Source organism: Ovis canadensis, chromosome 23, assembly GCF_042477335.2.
Source record: "Ovis canadensis isolate MfBH-ARS-UI-01 breed Bighorn chromosome 23, ARS-UI_OviCan_v2, whole genome shotgun sequence".
NCBI lineage: Eukaryota > Metazoa > Chordata > Mammalia > Artiodactyla > Bovidae > Ovis > Ovis canadensis.
In genome coordinates, this window is record NC_091267.1 from 47,452,775 (window position 1) to 47,473,284 (window position 20,510).

General features: G+C 40.4%; 1 long non-coding RNA gene across 1 annotated transcript in view; it reads left to right on the top strand.

Moving 5' to 3' along the window:
• The first annotated feature begins 485 nt into the window (after positions 1-485).
• Positions 486-20,510, top strand: part of LOC138428278 (uncharacterized) — a 40,821-nt gene continuing 20,796 nt past the window's right edge. The window contains exon 1 of the long non-coding RNA XR_011252366.1: positions 486-639. This is a non-coding gene — a long non-coding RNA (uncharacterized lncRNA). The remainder of the gene's footprint in view (positions 640-20,510) is intronic.

A 20,510-nucleotide genomic window follows, 5' to 3' on the forward strand; every position in this document is an offset into this window, starting at 1 on the left:
GTGACAAAGGATTTTGTCTTTGCTTTTTAATACACTGTCTAGGTTTGTCATAGCTTTCCTTCCAAGGAGCTAGCATCTTTTATGTGTACAATCTCTCTGTGTATATATTTATATATCATATGGATATGATTAATGACTATTTTGGAATTTCCATTATATTGATATTATTTGAAACCATGAGGCTGGATGAGATCATGCAGGGCCCAGGCCAATAGTTCTTAACCTTGACGGTACATGAGAATCACTGTGAGAGCTTGAAACATGTGTGGATGACTGGGCTTCATCCTAGATCAACTGCAGTCTTAGATTATAAGGCTGGGGCTCAGCCCCAGCACTGGGAGTTTTTAAAAGCTCTCCAAGCTATTCTAACATAAACCAGGGTTGAAAATCACTGACCTTGAGAGCGAGTGTAGATGGAGAAAGGAAGAGACCTGCTTCCTGCTGCCCTTCAGTGTTTAGAGATCAGGAAGTTGGGAGGAACCAGCAAAGGAGACTGAGTAGGAGCTGACAGGGAGGTAAGGAGAATGTTGTGTCCTGGAAGTTAAATGAAGAAACTGATTCCAGAAGGAGACAGTGATCAACTGTGGAATGTGCTGCTCAGAGATTAAGATAAAGAATGAGCAAGGATCACTGGACTAGGTAACGAGGAGGTCACTGGTGACCAACAGGGGCATTTTGATGTGGTGGGACTGAAGCCTGATTCTCTTGTTCTAGAGCACACGGGGGGAGTGGAGTTGGAAGCAGTGAATGGGGTAGAGAGGAGTGAGGTGGAAGCTGGAAATGGGACTGAAGGCTCAAGGGACAGAGTTTTGAGGGAGATGCGATTTTCCCAGTGGTTAAGACTGTGCACTTCCAACAGCAGGGGGCTGTGGGTTCGATCCCTTGTCCGATAAATAAGATCCCCCTTGCTGTGCAGCCAAAAAAAAAAAAAAGAAGAAGAGATGCATTACAACATGTTTGAAGGTGATCATAGGAGGGAGAAACACTGTGGATGCTAGAGAGAGAGATGCAACGGCTCTAAGAGTGAAGTCCCTGAGCAGTCCCGAGAGGGTGGCTTACATGGTGTGAGGGGTGGGGCTCCAGTCTTAGTTCACTCTGCGCGTGGGCAAAGAAGGCCGAGTACATGATGCACACGAGGATACCCTGGCAGAGTTTGGAAGTGGGAGTGTGTAGAACGTAATTTTATTCTCGGTGTTGGAACTTTTGTATTTGGAGATTTGGAACATACAAGATTGGTAAATTCCTGGAGGAGGGCATGGCAACCCACTCCAGGGTTCTTGCCTGGAGCATCTCATGGACAGAGGAGCCCGGTGGGCTAAAGTCCATAGGGTCGTGAAGAGTTGAACACCACTGAAGCAATTTAGCATAGCATAGATTAGTAAACTACATAGTCTTGACAATCTGCAAACTTGTAGCCTTTCAGTTCAGTTCAGTTCAGTCACTCAGTCGTGTCCGACTCTTTTTGGCCCCATGAATCACAGCACACCAGCCCTCCCTATCCATCACCAACTCCCGGAGTTCACTCAGACTCACGTCCATCGAGTCAGTGATGCCATCCAGCCATCTCATCCTCTGTCGTCCCCTTCTCCTCCTGCCTTTAGAGGCACACAAATAGCATGTCAGAGAAACAGAATGTAACAAGACACTATGTTGATATAATCAAATATCTTATAGACATTTAAATTATGTTTTAGAAGAATATTAAGTGGGAAATATCTTTAACATAGTGTTAAATGAAAAAGGTGTATTTCCTCAAAGTATGAATAGTATGCTCCAAATTTAAAAGAATACTTACATGTATTTATACATGGAAAAAGATAGCAAAATTTTATCAGTTATATCTGGGTGATGGGATTGTGGGTAAATTTTATTTGTACTTTTCAATGGATTATTAACTTTATATGATGATTACATGTTTAGAAAAAACAAATGATACAAAGTACAATGTACTCAAAATGAAAATTTTAAAAAATACAAGATACAGAAATAAGACTGTTTTTTTCCACTTCACAGTTGTTTTCACAACGGAAGTATAAATGTTTAAAATTTGACTCTACAGATTGGATTAAGGTTTACAATGAAGTCACACCTCACAGGAAATATACTCATAGGTCCTGGTTTGGATTACTCACTGAAAATATTTCATGATTAAATTAGTACCCAGATCAGTTATCTTGCATCTCAGAAAGGAATTGTAATCAAATCTATCATAAATCAAACTCTAGATTGTAATTGAGCATTGAATTCTTTTAAATTTTTGTTTGTTGATAAAAAATGTTCGGAGTAATTGTTACTTTTGCCAACCAAGGGTGTTTCTATTTCCTCCTCTTCCTACAGTTATGATACTTTTCTGAGATCCTCTCTTGTGTCCTCATTTTTGTTCAGACTGTGGCACTACTCCTAGAGAAGTTCAGTTCAGTTCAGTTCAGTTCAGTAGCTCAGTCGTGTCTGACTCTGTGACCCCATGAATCGCAGCACGCCAGGCTTCCCTGTCCATCACCATCTTCCAGAGTTCACTCAGACTTACGTCCATCGAGTCCGTGATGCCATCCAGCCATCTCATCCTCTATCGTCCCCTCTTCCGCCTGCCCACAATCTCTCCCAGCATCAGGGTCTTTTGCAATGAGTCAACTCTTCTCATGAGGTGGCCAAAGTACTGGAGTTTCAGCTTCAGCATCATTCCTTCCAAAGAAATCCCAGGGTTAATCTCCTTTAGAATGGACTGGTTGGATCTCCTTGCAGTCCAAGGGACTCTCAACAGTCTTCTTCAACACCACAGTTCTTTAGCACTCAGCTTTCTTCACAGTCCAACTCACATCCATACATAACTGCTGGAAAAACCATAGCCTTGACTGGACGGACCTTTGTTGGCAAATATCTCTGCTTTTGAATATGCTATCTAGATTGGTCATAACTTTTCTTCCAAGGAGTAAGCGTCTTTTAATTTCATGGCTGCAGTCACCATCTGCAGTGATTTTGGAGCCCCCCCAAATAAAGTCTGACACTGTTTCCACTGTTTCCCCATCTATTTCCCATGGAGTGATGGGAAATAGAGTAGTTAGGTGACCACAGTTAAGAGGCAGAACTTCTCAATGCCATAATCTTTGGTAGTAAAATGGTGCCAGCATTCCAAACTGAGCTCCCAAGTTTACATCATTGTAATGTGTCAATCATGATGACCAGCTGGTTGCTGGATGTCACCAGCTTTTGGTGGCCTGATGCTTGTAAGCAATGAATAGTCCTTCTACCCAGGATATGGTCTAATTGATATTCTACAACAGAATCCAAATAAGTTACAAGAACGTGCCATAGAGGTGAGAATAGTTGCCTATGTGGACAGAAAGGTCTTTGGAGAACTGACTGGAGAAAAAGTACTTATTAGGGATAAAACATGACTGATTGGCACAGGATAGAGTCACAGAGAAGGAAAAATAATGGCGACCTCCAGTAAAATGAGTTATGCTCTTCTTTGTCCCTTCTGTAGATTCAGAGAGGGTTAGAGACCTGCTATTGGAAATGGAAAAGTTTCAGGTCAACAGTCAGCAGTTATGGTATGGTGCCATAGATCCTTCAAAGATGGCACCTGTAATAAACCATAGACTGATTGTTGCCATCATGGAGCTAGCATTTCATGGATGACATCAAACAGGATAGCAGGGAAACTCCAAAGCCTGAATCAAGAATTAGCATGCACCTCCGAGAGAGATAAGTTCCTCTTTGTTTTTTTTCCTCACGAAGATCACTTAGAAAAATCAGTATGGGGACTTCTATACTGATTCCATTGGTCTACATTGTGGTCCAGTGGTTAAGACTTTGCTTTCCAATGTAGAGGGTGTAGGTTCTATCCCTGGCCGGGGATCCCATATACCTGACTGGCCAAAAAACCAAACCATAGAACAGAAGCAGTATTGTAACAAAGACTTTAAAAATGGTCCATGTCAAAAAAAAATCTTAAAAAAATCAGTGCAAATTTAATGTTGGCTAGATGTGTGCCATAAAATACATTGTAATACACATGCAAATATTCTATTATATATTATTGCCTTACATGAGAATATAGAGTATATTCTTACAGAATTCTGTAAGTTTAGAAGATGGAGAACAAGTGGAGTCTCGCAGATGTACTATCAGAGGATAAATATTACTTGGCAAATTCAAAGGCACTGAGCTCTGTGCTTAGTGCTGCCATCAAAGCTGATTGCAGTGCATTGCTGCCAGCGGGCCCCTCCACACCAGCAGGTGCCAGGCACGGAGAGCACCGCTCCCTCAGACATTGACCCTGTGTTAGGGAAAATGCTGACGCGTTATGTTTACTCCGGAACGAACAGGGAGGCGAATGCCCTACTCCCCGAGGAGCAGCCCACGTACCATAAAGGTTTTATAGCTGTTCAGATAGACCTCAGGTTCATTCCTTCCAGATTCATTCATGGGGAGGGAGAAGGCGAGGGAGGGGATGGTAACAGTAGGGCAATGTTTAACTCAACAGATTCCAATGTCTCAGCGGTGAAGATGATCAAACCCCCAGCTCCCCACCCTGCTGGCTCTACAAAGAGCAAACGTCAAGGGTGGGCACCCTGCCAGATGTTCCAGCCAGCGGCTGAACTGAAACAGACCTGCCCTGGGAAGGGAGGCAGGGAAATAGGGCCAAGGCAACCTAAGAAGGAAAAAATGGCAAACTACCCATATAGCTTTGCCACTGACCTATTTACGAGTTTGTTAAGGTGAGAATTAGACTATATCTGACATGTTATTGCTATTGCTATTATTACAGCTTTATTAGCTAAAATTTATTATGTGCTAGATCTCAGGTTAAGCATGTACATGCATTTTCTCGTCTGTTCTGCTTACCCTGTGAGCTAGGTTCTATTATTACCTCCATTTTATAGAAGAGGTTGAATCATTTGCTGTTTAGTGGAAGAATTTGAAAGTAGATCTGTTAAATGTGATTAAAACTTGAGGTGTGTGGTATCAAGATTCACGAAACAGTGGTGCTCACTAAGGGTACTTCAAGTTGTAGGTCCTTTGGATGGAAAGAAGTCACTCTTTCAACTACTGAGCAGTTTACAAAAGTTATTAATTCACTTTTCCCTCTAATAGAGTAGATACTAATTTTCATGCTTTAAGGTAGCATCACGAATTGAATTTAGATTTGCCTGAACCTAAAACCTCCCTGTTTTTATCCCCTGGAGGAGGAAAATGGCAACCCAGTCCAGTATTCTTGCCGAGAAAATCCCATGGACAGCGAAGCCTGGCACGCTACAGTCCAAAGTGTCTCAAAGAGTCAGACATGACTGAGGGATTAAGCACATAACACCTTACTGGGAGGCAAGGTGTTACGAAAGAAATGCAAAGAAATACCCGTTTTCACTTAAAATGGTGGAGTGATGCATGCCACGAGGAGGCACATTTGTAGACAGCTCAAACCTCATTTTAAGCTGTTGATGCAACTCTTTCTCGTGATTACTCATGAGAAATGCTGCTGGATTTGAAGTTCACTGTTTTTACACCGGAGCTGCTGCTGCTGCTAAGTCGCTTCAGTCGTGTCCGTCTCTGTGCGACCCCATAGATGGCAGCCCACCAGGCTCCTCTGTCCCTGGGATTCTCCAGGCAAGAATACTGGAGTGGGTTGCCATTTCCTTCTCCAATGCATGAAAGTGAAAAGTGAAAGTGAAGTTGCTCAGTTGTGTCCGACTTTTAGTGACCCCATGGACTGCAGCCTACCAGGCTTCTCTGTCCGTGTCCATGGGATTTTCCAGGCAAGAGTACTGGAGTGGGGTGCCATTGCCTTCTCCATTGAAGCTGCTAATAAACTATTAAAAAAATCTTTAGATACCTAGAAGAGAAGGAATACCAAGCTTAGGTTGAAATTGTAAGTTTTTAGTTTACAAAACGCTTTCTTAAACTTTGTGATGGTTCTGGCAGTCCAGTTTTATGATTTCCCAGTCTCGTTTCTTTTTTTACAGTGAGGAAGCCAACACCAATCCATAAATATTTATTACATTGTGATTATAGCAGCGGCTACCATTTGTGCATCCGAGTGTTTACAGGCCTTGTCTTGTTGGCCCTTCACAGCCACACAGTGTGGCAGACAGCCTTTCATGAGCGTCGAGGAAACTGGGCTTCACAGCGGTTCTGTGGCTTGCCCAAGGGCAGAAAGATAATAACTGAAAGCCAGGATTTATCCAGCTTCGCCAGTATTCTTTTTCTTACCTTAGACCGGTTTTTCCCTCAAGAGTTAGAGCAAAAAAAGTTGGATAATCAACCTCTCAATACTTGAAAGTCAGCTGGAGAATGTGAGACACTTAGAGACAATGCTGATTTCTTTACCTGAGTTTTCATCTATTGTAGCCAAGGCAGAGAGCAAATGACTTGTTCATGTTAGATCAAACAGGTTTTTATTAGAAAATTAAAATTATGTTTCAATTTTCAGTTCTTTGATCTTAATAACTGGTTTCCCTGAAGACATGTTTCTGTAATAAAAGATGAAGAAAATATGACAAATTAGGGAAAAAAAAGTGAGGAGAGAGAAAACAAGGGGAAATAAAAGGACAGGAGGGCAAAGCCAAAGAAGCAAGTGCATTAAAATGAAGAGACGAGAGCAAGCAACTGCCATTTATACTTTGGTTTCCCAAGGGAAAGCCTAGGCACAGAGAGATGAAAGAATTTATCCTATGAATGATTTACCAGTGACAGTTCTCTTGGGCCTCTTCCTGAATTGCCCTAAACCTAGCTTCAAAGCAAGATTCCAAGTTTCCAGCATTTAAATGAGCACAGGGTAAGCTTTAAAGTTCCAATGAACATTCTGGTCCTTATCCTTCTAGAAAGGCATACATTTTAATGACCATCTACTTCGTTGCTTCTAAAGCCTTGTTCCCCCATGGTCTGTAGGTAGAAATACTTAGCCCGTTCCTTGGGCTCAGCACCATTCCAGATGTTTAAAATAGCTTGTTGCTGTTGTTCAGTCGCTAAGTCATGTCCAATTCTTTGAGATCCCATGGATCTGCATGACAGGTCCTCTGTCCTCCACTATCTCCTGGTGTTTGCTCAAACTCATGTCCACTGATTTGGTGATGCCATCCAACCATCCCATCCTCTGTCGTCCCCTTCTCCTCCTGCCTTCATTCTTTCCCAGCATCAGGGTCTTTTCCAATAAGTTGGCTCTTCACATCAGGTGGCCAAAGTATTGGAGCTTCAGCATTGGTCCTTCCAATGAATATTCAGGGTTGATTTCCTTTAGGATTGACTTGTTCAAACTCCTTGCAGGCCCAGGGGCTCTGAAGAGTCTTTTCCAGCACCACAGTTTGAAAGTGTCAGTTATCACTCAGCCTTTTTTATGGTCTGACTCTCACATCCATACATGACTACTGGAAAAAACATAGCTTTAACTATATGGACCTTTTTTGGCAAAGTGATGTCTCTGCTTTTTAATATGTTATCTAGGTTTGTCATAGATTTCCTTTCAAAGAGCCAGTGTCTTTTAATTTCATGGCTATGGTCACTGTCTGCAATGATTTTGGAGCCCAAGAAAATAAAATCTGTCACTTCAGGTTGGATTTTGATTAAAGTAAAAGTGTCAATTGCTCAGTCATGTCTGACTCTTTGAGACTCCGTGGACTGTAGCTTGCCAGGCACCTCTGTCCATGGAATTCTCCAGGTAAGAATACTGGAATGGGTAGCCATTCCCTTCTCTGGGGGATCTTCCCAACCCAGGGACTAAACCTGGGTCTCCTGCATTACAGGCAGATTCTTTACCACCTGAGTCAGCGGGGAAGAAAATAGAATCTGTCACTGCAGTTAGGATTTTGATGAAAGCAAATAAGAGGGCATTCTTATTTCCATTGGTCTACATTGCATTGTGGGTGGTTCTTATACTGTTTGCTGTCATTTCTATATACTAAAACCAAGCACCTTCCCTAAGTGACCCTTGTTAAACCATGACTTCTCAAAAATAGCACCAAAACAAAGCTGAGTTTATTCCTGTTGCAGTAAGGGAGAACATGACCTTGAGAGAGTCTTAAGTGGCAGCTCAGAGTAGACTGCCCTCAGAGGGCAAAGTGGGGATATTTATAAGGTTTTGGAGTCTAGTTTAATGCAGGTCTTTCAGTCTCAGGGCTTGATTAGGGTTTGGTAGGGATCATGATATAATAATCTAGAACCAGAAAATGTAATAAAGCAAGGATTTTATAGCTGGAGTTTCAGTGAGTCTTAGTGATAAACTACTGCTTGATGCTACCTATTGAAAAATTGAACCATCTGATATTAATTTAAGTGATTTCAGCTGACTTATTGGAAAAGACCCTGGTGCTGGGAAAGATTGAGGGCGTGAGGAGAAAGGGGCGACAGAGAATGAGATGGTTGGATGGCATCACCAAATCAATGTACATGAGTTTGAGCAAACTCTGGGAAATGGTGAAGGACAGGGAAGCCTGGCCTGCTACAGTCCACGGGGTCTTAAAGAGTCGGATGCAACTTATCGACTGAACAACAACAGGGGATGTTCTTAAAATGAACAATAGTTTATTTGCAACATTTATCTTCCTAGGCAAGACTCTCTCAAAATATTAAAGCCATGTTAATGACGACTGTTACTTAGTCGCTAAGTCGTGTCTGGCTCTTTTGCGACCTCGTGGACCATAGCCCACCAGGCTCTTCTGTCCATGGGATTTTCCAGGCAAGAGTACTGGAACAAGTAACCATTTCCTTCTCCAGGGGATCTTCCCAACCTAGAGACAACCCACCTGTGTCTCCTGCATTGGCAGGTGGATTCTTTAACTCTGAGCTGCCTGGGAAGCCCTAATGAATGTTGGGGAACAGTAAGATTATGTTGATGTAGATGGCAAGCAGTGTGGCTGTAAACTATGTTGCTTCGCAGTGTCTCACTTTGTGGGCATTGTTCAGTCTAATCTCAAAGGTAGACCATTGGTATCAAGGCATTGGACCAGTCCGGGAATTGTTCTACTCATCATGCCTGTGGGTTTTCTTGTTCTTTTTGATGGATCATGTAATGGACATCACAAGACACATAGAATAATCATTTGATAATAGTTATATAGCAGCATTTAAGACATGACAATCACACCTCTAAACACTGCAATATGGAGCACTTCTCAGCCAGGAACCAAGGGCACCCAAGTTAAACAAAGCGAAGAGAGCCTAGCCCCAATCTGAAGTGCCCAGGAAACTAGATAATTAGCCGGATTAGCTACCTTTATGATTATTTGCTTTCTAATTATTTTGAAATATTACAGATTCTAGAGAGGTCTATAGAGATCTAACATTTTCCCCCTAAAATAGCTCATGTTTACCTTCACGAGGCCAATCCTCTATCTAAAGTGGCTCTATTCTGATCCAGCACCTGCCAGATTTCACGAACCTTCCAGGCAAGGAATTCTGTGGGTGTAGTGACATTGTTGAATTCTCTCCTGCATTTTCTGAACTACAACATGTAAAATTGTTGCAAGTTTCCATTTGAGATGGCCTGGTACTTCTTTGCAGCCATTCTCAGAGTGCCAGAGATTATTATCTTTGTGCAGTTCATTACTGGATTTCTCCCAGTATCCCCTTCTGACTCTGGATGCAGTGACTAGTATTCTATAAAAAGCCACTTTGAACACCCTCCTCCCCAAGATTTAGTCTCTCAGTTCAGCATTAAGGCTGGAATCTTAGTGGTGCGGTTGTCGGGTATAAAGAGCAACAGGGATTTACCTTGGTTTTCATGTAATCTCTTTTTGTATGGGCCCCTACCTTTACATAGCCATCTCCTTCAGAAGCATTAGAGCACACAGAAGCTCTTTGTTAATCATTCTGAATTGGGGTTCCAGTTGAGGGTTAAGAACTCTTATTTATAAAGTTTTCCAGAGTCATGTACTATCTGAAAGCGTAGCTACTGTCAGTGGAAACTTGCCTTTTGTTTCTAGCTAGCTTTCAAGCTCTAGTGAGTGCACCATGCTTTTCCATCTGAGGAGAATTTGCTTCTGGTAAGGAGTGATAGTTTCTGTATATTTCACTGTATCAGTGTTAAGATATGACCCATTAGCAAACTATCTTGAATCTGGGTTTTCTAAAGGAGTTTCTAATAAATCTGTGTATGGCATAGATGGTTTATGAACAGCATTAAACAGTCATGGATTTCCTGTTTTAGGTAGTGGAAGAAAAATAACAGAATTCTACAGTGCTCCAATGACACCTAGAAATATATGAGGGAGAAAATAGGATTTCATATGCAGTAGGCCTATTTGCTAAGAAGTGTGTATTTCAGTAAGTAGAAAGCTTTTGCAGGATGAAGGACCATCACATTTAAAGCATACCCTAAAACCAAGTTGGCAGAGTCTCTATTGGTCTAGCTGCTGTGATTATTGAGAAGATAGGTAGGCTTATGCCCCCGGGTCAAGAAGGGGAGGTTAGTAAGCTATTGATCTCCCATAATTTCCATACAGTTGAGTCAGAATGCCAAGAGCCTACCCAGCCAGCCCAGAATGGGAGGCTGTTGGAGAATTCGTTTTAAGTAGATCCAGCCCTGTTTAGTGGAGAAGGCAATGGCACCCCACTCCAGTACTCTTGCCTGGGAAAATCGCATGGACTGAGAAGCCTGGTAGGCTGCAGTCCATGGGGCCACACAGAGTCGGACACGACTGAAGTGACTTAGCAGCAGCAGTCTTGTTTAGATTCCAAGGGAGGAGGTTTGGTTACTGAGAATGTGGTCAAGTTCTGTAAGGGAGGGGCAATTAGAAAAGTTAAGACTCCATTACACTTGAGTCAGTGAGATGGAAAAATCTTGCCAAGCATCTCTGGCCTAGTAAAATTTTGAATGACTTGTAATTGATTAGGAAGAAGGGATTAACTTCCTTGGGATAATTTATATGCTAGATCAGGGCATGACTTTTGCTTCTTCTGTAAAGGACCAGGTAATAAATATCTTGGACTTTGTAGGGTGTATAGTCTCTGTTGCAACTGTTTAAATTGTTAAAGAGTTAAAGTAGCCATGGAAGTGAAAGTGTTAGCTGCTCAGTTGTGCCTGACTCTTTGTGACCCCATGAACTGTAGCTTGCCAGACTCCTCTGTGCGGGTTGCCATTTCCTTCTCCAGGGGATATTCTAAATCCAGGGATCAAACTTGGGTCTCCTGCATTGCAGGCAGAGTCTTCACCATCTGAACCACCAGAGAAGCCCCTAAAGTAACCATAAACAATATATAAATAGGTATGACCATTTCCCAAAAAATTGTTATTTACCAAGGAAGGCAGCAGGATGGATTTCGTTCGTAGCTCTAGTTGGCCAATCCTTGTCCTACATAGTGAAGTAACTGACAGCATTTTGCTTTCTTGTGGGAAATATGCCTTTACTAAACTAGAACAGCAAATAGACAGAGATAGTCTTAGCATTTACCTCTTTTCAGAACACAACAAAAAGTTTTATACATGCTACAAAGGAGTAGGACAATGGGGAAAGTTAAGGTCCTTGTGGACCTGGTTGACAGTTTATGAAAAATGGCAGACTTCTCCTCAGGACATGGCTCTGGGACAGTTCAGGTGAGATGAGGAAGCCCTGAGAATGTGATAATGGACTTCTTATCAATCTGGTAGGTATGTGGGGGACTTTGAGCTAATTCTGAAAAAACATTGAGCAATGAAGAAATATCTCAAGTATCAAAGATTGTATCTGTTAAATTTGTACGGAATAAAGGTATAGTCTTTTGGTGTTTTTCTGAAAGTGATGTCCAACATGCTCCCATTTCCTTTTATAAAAGATGGAGGCCTGTCACTCTGTCTCTGCACAGAGCACTGAGAGACACAATTGTTGTTTGAACAATTCTCCCCTCTTGGCCATGGAAGATGGTGCCAGAGAGGCAATATAGAAAATCCACACCCTAGGATAGTTCAGTAGATGAAGGAATGGAAAGGGAATTTATCTTCTGGTTTTCTCCCATTTCCTGTCTCTTACGGGTTTAAGCTCTCTCCTTGGAGTTAACTTCTTCACATTTCTGGGTTTTGTTAACTGGTCTTTTCAACAGCTATTAGGGAAACTAGCGTCATATCCTAAAACATCCTTCCTCCAAGCTTGAAAGTAGAGGAGGAGCCAGAGACTGGATGCAGGATTCAGACAGCAGCACCTCACACAGTGTGGTGTGGCTGAGGGTCTGGGGGTGGGGGCCACAGATGACACTGAAAGAATATGGGGAAACACACAAAATTAAGACAATATAGTAGCAGACTTCTGATTATAATTTACTAGCCACATCTGTGTCATGTGGACACACTAAGTGGGTCGGAATATGAGTAGCTTCCCTGGAGCTGAGCACATAGCTGACTCTTCAAAAATCTGGATTTAAGTAGAAAGGATGTTGTTGTTTAGTCATTAAGTTGTGTCCAACCCTTTGTGACCCCATGGACTGGAGCTTGCCAGGCTCCTCTGTCCATGTGATTTCCTGGGCAATAATACTGGAGTTGGTTGCCATTTTCTTCTTCAGGGGATCTTCCCAACCCAGGAATTGAACTTGTGTTTCCTACATGGGCAGGCAGATTCTCCACTGCTGGGCCACCAGGGAAACCCTGGAAAAGATAATAGGGGAATTGATATTGGGTAAGTAATGGTAGGTGTGCCAGGCAGGGATTTTTCAATGGGCAATAGTAACCAATTTTCCTAAATGTAAGAAAAAGAAATTTGTTGGAAGAAAGTCCGTAGTCGGTGTCGGATAAACGTTTGTTGAATGGATGATTGTATTTGGGTGGGGCTGTATGTTTCCAGTTGTCCATTTCTTGCTAGCGCCAGCGTATTATGTGAATCTCCCATAAACCCAACTGAAACAGTCAGCTGCCCATAGAGAAACCCTCAGTGGGCATGACCTGGGTTGAGGAAGCCCTAGCCCTTTGAAAGAGATATGTGTCTTCTGGTACTTTCTATATGTCAATATTGACAATATCAATATTGAAAGCCAATGCCATGTTACTATAGAATCAAAGAAAAAGACAGTCAATGGGGGAAACTGAGGCCCTTGGAGTTAAGAGGTGTGTCTGAGGTCATGTAGCTGCTGAGCGGCAGAATTAGTGGACTTTTCGTAAAGAAAATGTCCGTGTACTTCCTTTTGCTAAAGCAAGATAAACATAAAAATGATTTTACAAATACAGTGAGTGAGCCTGACATGTGGGTGTGCATTTGAATATTCCCCAAAGGCATAATGTCCTTGTCTGCATAGTTTCAGAGAGCGTTTTGCATTTCTGTCATTCTGGGTGCCATGACGCCGTCAGGATGGCCGTGACAGCTAAGAAAACACAGAAGACACGTAGCTCGGAAAAAGATTCAGTCACAACAAAGGCTGGCTCTCCTTATCAGTGTGAACCCAAGAACCCACGGAGCACCCCAAAATATACATCGATGATGACTCTGTGAGTCACTGTGTGACTCACAGCTCGATGACCGCTACAAAACAGAAACTTGAATAATTTACTGCCCAGGCCAAAAGGACTTGAAAGAACTTTCCCACCCACCATATGAGTGATATATCAAATTAGGGATAAGGCGCCATCCCTTTCTTCTTCTTGAAGTGGATTGATTCTCTCTCTTTGTGTGTCTCCCCCGAGACACAGAGCCAGATAAGCCTCTGGTTTCGCTAATAATCTCTCAGTGAACCCTTCTGTTCCTGTACCTGCCTCCTTGGGCTCGCTCTGCACAGAAAGCTAACCCGTAAGAGTGCCTCAGCACACAAAAATGTACTTCATCACTCCGCAGAGCAAGATGGCTTCTTGGATCAGCGCTTTATGCCTCCCCTCCCTTGACTGAGACACTAAACAGACCCATAATAAACCGTCCTCAACTGCACAAGTAAGAAATGATTCTCAGGGCCAAGGCGGCTTGCTCTCCAAAACCGTTCCCCTTACTTGTATGAATCAAGGACCCAGCGATCACACTTTGGGGACACAGATAAGATTAGAGAAGAGGCTCATTGCTTTAAAGGAATGAAGCCTTTTAGTCTCTAGCACCTTCTCAGCAGGGCTGCAACTGTACTCACGTGATCTTTGTGCTTGGGTCCCTGCAATTCCTGCTTTTCCCAGGAGAGTTCTGAGGTCAGTGCCCTGGGTTCACATGGGCAGGTCCTCACAGAAGCTGTGATGTACATGCTGAAGCGTCTTTCTCTGGCCGGTACCTGACCCCAACCAGGCCATCTTCCAGGGCTTGGCTGCGCCCATCCAAATAGTGATGGTGACACAGACCTTCTGGTGTCAGGGGGCTGTCTCGTATCTGGATTTTCTCTCATGCAGAAGACAGCCCTTTAAAAAATAGTCTCCTACAGTCATAGAGTATCCCCTGGTTTGGGAGCAATGGGTGATTTTCAAGGAAACACTCCAGGGCAAGAGTGTGCTTGTCTCACTCCATTGCTTCCTTCCACACTAATAGAAAGTTCTTTCTTTTTTTTGCCAGCTTTTTATATTGACAAATAAAATTGTGAGATATTTAAGGCGTACTTTGTGATGATTTGATATAGGCACGCATTGTGGAAGGAGTCTGCCCATCCAGCTAATTAACACATTCGTCACCACACGCATATTTTGGTGAGAACATTTAAGTTCTACTTTCTTAGTAAATTTCAAGTATATGAGGCAATGTTACGAACAGTAGTCACCATTGTACATCAGATCCTCAGAACCTATTCATCTTACAGCTGAAAATCTACTCTTTCCTCCCCTGTTTTTCCCTTCCTCATAACCCCTGGCAACAACTTTTCTATTAAAAAGTTGGACTTAAAAAGAAGAATCTATATTTAAGTGATACCATGAAGTGTTTAGTTTCCTCTGTCTGGTTTATATCACTTAGCATTGTGTCCTCAAGTTCCATCCATGTTGTCACTTTTTTTTTTTTAAATGACTGAATGATGTTCCATTGTATATACACATCACATTTTCCTTATCCATTCAGTCATTGATAGATATTTAGGTTATTTCTTAAAAATCTCTTAATGGCACCAGGAAGGCATTTTCTATCTGAGCTCTTATGCTGCTCAGGGGTTATTAGAGCTAAAGTATGATTTGGAAACCTGCAGGGTTTCCCTGATTCTGTCTGATGAAGGGGCCTCCCTGGCTTGCTTGCATCCCCAAGACTGTTCGAGTGATCCTGCAGATGAGCTGTTGTATCAGTATTTTCCTAAAGAGAGAAATGCACTAAAAAATTGAAAGGAAAACTATTACTTTGGTGAGGCAAGCCCTGGAGCAGGTGGCCAGGATTTCTTCCTCCACTGAGATTTCCTTCCCATCCTTCAGTTCAGTTCAGTTCAGTCATTCAGTCGTGTCTGACTCTTTGTGACCCCATGAATTGCAGCACGCCAGGCCTCCCTGTCTATCACCAACTCCCGGAGTTTACCCAAACTCATGTCCATTGAATCGGTGATGCCATCCAGCCATCTCATCCTCTGTTGTCCCCTTCTCCTCCTGCCCCCTATCCCTCACAGCATCAGGGTCTTTTCCAATGAGTCAACTCTGCATGAGGTGGCCAAAGTATCACTCCCTGAATCAGTATCAGTTCAATTCCTCCTTAAGCTAGGTGCGGAGGTGCGGAGATAAACACTGTGTAAAACAGAACAAGAAGAACTAAAGAAGTGAGGCAAGTCATCTGTTGAGAGTACATTGAACCAGTGAAACGAAAATGAAGTTCAAGTTCAAAAAGCAGGAGTGCCTAGAGTCAAGAGCCTGGGCAATTGTCAAGGTTGAAGCTGAAGTTTCTGAGGTTTATCTGTCTTGGTTTAGATCAGAACATACATTTTCTGGTTGAAATATTAAATAATATCTTCACATAGTTGACTTGGTAGAATTTGCTTTCTAAATCGGAACATTTTAATTTATAATTTAAATGCAATCCTCATCAAAGTTCCAGTGCATTTTGGGGGGGCAGAAATTGACAAGCTGATCTTAAAATGCATATGGAAATGCAATGGAACTTGAATAGCCAAAACAATCTTAAAAATGAATAGAAAAATGGGAGGACTCACTCTTCCTGACTTTAAAACTTTTTCCAAGGCTGCAGAATCAAGACAGTATAGTACTGGCATGAAGATAGAACTATAGAATCCAGGAATAAAGCTTTAAATTTGTGATCAACTGATTTTTGACAAGAATGCTGACTATTCACTGCGAAAAGAGTAGTCTTTTTAACAAGCGTTGCTGCGACAACTGGATATTCACATGTGAAAGAAGAAAGTTGGACTCCTATCTTACACTGCAAACAACAATTAACTTAATTAGATACCTGAAGGTATTAGGTAAAAACACAACACTTTTAGAGGAAAACACATTAGGAAGTCTTTATAACTTTGGATTATGCAATGAGTTCTCAGTTATGACACTAAAAAGACAAGTGGGAAAAGAAAAGTAAAGCTTAATTGGACCTTAATGGAATTTAAAAATATTTGTACTGCAGAGGAACACCATCCAAAAAAAAGTGAAAAGAATGCACAGAACTGGAGAAAATATCTGCAAATCATATATATTCCATATCCAGAATATATAAAAAAGCTATCACAAATTATCAATAAAGGACAACCTAATTAAAAATGGGCAAATTATTTGATATACATTTCTCCAGAAATACACAAATGGCCAGTAAGCACATGAAAAAATACTTAATATAATTGGTCACCAGAGACATGGAAATAAAAGTGTGAGATACCACTTTATATTCACTAGGATGGTTATGATAAAAAAAGAACAATAACAGTGTAGACAAGTAATAGAGAAATTGGAATCCTCATACACTGCTGTAAAATTCTTATAGTAGCTCCCATGGTTAACAACTTGGGCATTCCTCAAAATTTAAGCATAGATTAACTATATGACCCAGCAATTCCATTCCTGGTTATCTACCCCCAAAGTAATGAAATCTATACAAAAATGAGCTCAAGTGTTCATAACAGCATTATTCATAAAGACCAAAGAGTAGAAACAACTTAAATGTTCATTAACTTACAAATGGGTAAGTAAAATGTGATAGATCCATATAATGGAAGAGGAATAAAGTGCTGATCCATGTGACAACATGGATGAACCTTGAAAACATTATTCAAAGTGAAAGGAACAGATACAAAAACAATGTATTGTATGATTCCATATTTATGAAATGTCCAGAATGCACAAATCCATATAGATGGAACATGTATTAGTATTTGTGTAGGTCAGTTGGGAGAGGGGAAACAGGGAGTGACTGCTAATGGGTATGAGGCTTTTTTGAGGGGGTGACAAAATGTTCTAAAATTAGATTAAGATGATTTTTACCCAACTTCACAAATATAGAAAGTCACTGGATGATGTACTTTAGATGGGTAGGTTTTATGGCATGGAAGTTTTATCTCATAAAGCTGTTAAAAATAAATGAATAAGTAATAAAATAAAGTGAAAGTACACTATAATTTTGGCAAATATTTAGAATTTTTCTTTGCTTTATCACAGTATATACATATTTTGTGATTATTAATTTTTAAAAGGGAACATACTATAGATTCTATTCCAACATTTTGAAAATTCTGTTATATAATGAGCATTTTTCTCAGGTCAATATATATTGATTTCAACATTTATAAAAGCCACAAATTAATTCATTCATTGATATTATATAGGTTATTTTAATGTGTAGTTTTTGATGAACATTTAGGTGACTTCTAATTATTTTTAAACAAAGAACACACCAGTGAATATCTTTATACATTTATCCTTGAGTAATTTTATACTTCCACAGGATATTTCCTTAAACTAGAATTGTCTTCAAAGTTATTTTTATGAGAAACTGGGAAAGACTTAATTAGGTGCTATGTACCATTTTAAATAGGAAGTTCTCCATATTTACAATTTAACTCAGGAACTTTGTCCATTACCTGAAACTTTTCTTTAAATACATAAAATTATCTTCTTGGAAAGGGAAGAGATTTTTTCCATATCCATGAATACTCTCACTCTCATAGAATATAAATACAATCATCACACATTATCTGACTAATTTATATTTTGGAAATATCTAGCAAAAAAATTTGTTAGCCTAAAAAGTTAAAGCCCAAAGCCATGATATTAATCTTAAAAGTAAAGTAAAGTAAAGTAGCTCAGTTGTGTCCGACTCTTTGCAACTCCATGGACTGTAGCCTACCAGGCATTAATCTTAAACTGTACAGTATTTACCTGTATAATTTATATTTTATGGTGCTAAATTGACAATATCCTTTATATATTTTCTTTTAAATTATGTTTCTTCATTTTTAGTTATTTCAGCTCTGAGTATTTCAGTTCTAGTATGAAGAGTCAAATCTAGAAGCAGAGAAGTTGTAAGACACGTTCTTCTGCCAAGTTTCTAATTGTGATCCAGAAAACTTCAACTTAATATATGAGTAATTAATGTTTATTCTATTGTATATAATTTTGTCATGAAATTCCTGCAACAGGGGAATGACCAGGAGAGAGATATGAGCTGTTCTCTGGTCAGATGTGCTATTCATCTGCTCTCTAGTCACACTGCATCCAGTTTCAGATTTTATCCAGGAAACGCCTGATGCTGTGACTTGGCAGCAACAAGGAATTTTTTTTTTTTTTTACTGTTTTCATAGTTTTAACTTTTCAGAATGTCATATAATTGGATTTATAAAATATATAACCTTTTTCAAACTGCCTTCTTCCACTTATGAATATATAAAGTTCATCAATACCTTTTGCAACTTGGTATCTCATTCCTTTTTATCAATATTACATTGTGTGGATGTATTAGCTGATTAACTTATTCACCCATTGAAGGATATCTTGGTGACTTCTGGTTTGGGCAACTATGAATAAAGTTACTATAAGCATTCAGATGCAGCTTTTTGTGTGGACAAAAGCTTTTAAATAAGTTCAGTAAAAACCGAGGAGCAAGATCTCTGAATGATAAGATGATACTTACCTTTGCAATCAATAACCAAATTGTCTTCCTAACTGGTTATGCCATTTTACATTTCTACTGGCAATGAATGAATGTTCCTGGTGCTCTACATTTTCTCTAGAATTGGCATTTTCAACTATCTGGATTTTAATCATTTTAATAGGTATATGTGTGGTAAATATTTATTGTTTTAATTTGCAACTCTCCAATGACAAATTATGTTGAACATCTGTTGCTATACTTACTTACTATCTGTATATCTTTTTTAAGGAGTCATCTGCTCAGAAAATTGCCTATTTAAAAAAAATAGGCTTAAATTTTTAGAATAGTTTTAGATTTATAAAAAAATGTAGATACAAAGTAGAGAGGGGTCCTATAAATGCCCTCTCCTCTCCCAGCAATTCTGTCTCTCTCTATTTTAGTATGTTGTATTAGTGAGGTACATTTGTTGCATTATGAACCAATGTTGACACATTATTATTCATTATAATGTTTGAATTCTATAAAATGCAAGAGAAATTATCCCACAATTAGCAATTTGTTGTTGTCAATGAACTGAAGCATGCAATTATTATGAAAATGCAAGTTCTGGGCTGCAAGCTCCACAGGGTGCATTTAGACTCTATTTTGTGAAAAGACACAAGGGAACACTAGATGAGTTTCTCTTTGGAGAGACTCGTTTATTCACAGAAAACAAAGAGTATTACTGTTATCTGAGAACCAGGGAAATAATATCAATCTTTTGGGTTCTAATTTTATCAGGCATGAATGGACAATAGCTTTGTGTCTTGACTCAGAGGAATGGCATGAATCATTAGGACAACAATGATGCATGTCATCACATCAGGACCTGCATTAATGGTTATCACCTAATCAGCTAACATCATTTCTTTGTAGCACTGACATAATGGCCCTGGCTTATATTGACGGGACATTAAATTGCATGTTTTAATCCTTCCACTATTGGTTGGACCTATTCTTTCTTTTTTTACGTGAAATCCCATTTTTAAAAATATTTATTTATTTGGCTGGGCCCGGTCTGAGTTGTGGCACATGGAGGTCTTCGCTTCAGGATGTGCGATCTAGTTCCCTGACCAAGGCTGGACCCTAGCCCCTCTGTACTGGGGACACAGAGTCCTAGTCACTGGACCGCCAGGGAAGGTCCTGGACCTATTCTTGATTTAAACACAGACATTGCTATTTAGAAGATCCCTTCTCCAGGGGATCTTCCTGACCCAGGGTTTGAACCCAGGTCTCCTGCGCTGCAGGCAAATTCTTTACCTTCTGAGCCACCAGGGAAGCCCAAGAATACTGGCATGGGTAGCCTATCTCTTCTCCAGGGGATCTTCCCTACCCAGGAATCAAACCGGGGTCTCTTGTGTTGCAGGAAGATTCTTTATCAGCTGAGCTATCAGAGAAGCCCATTTAGAAGACAAATCTATCCTATTAGCTACATACTGATCAGAATTGTGAATCTTAGAATTGGTCTTTAGGAAGCACTTGAGCCTCCTAGAAAATAAAGTTTTCTGCTTGGATAGAGTGACTTTGGACTTGATATTAATTTTTATTATTGATTTCCATCAATAGAAACAGGGACTTCTGAGGAAGAAAAGAACTGTCTTGCTCAGAATG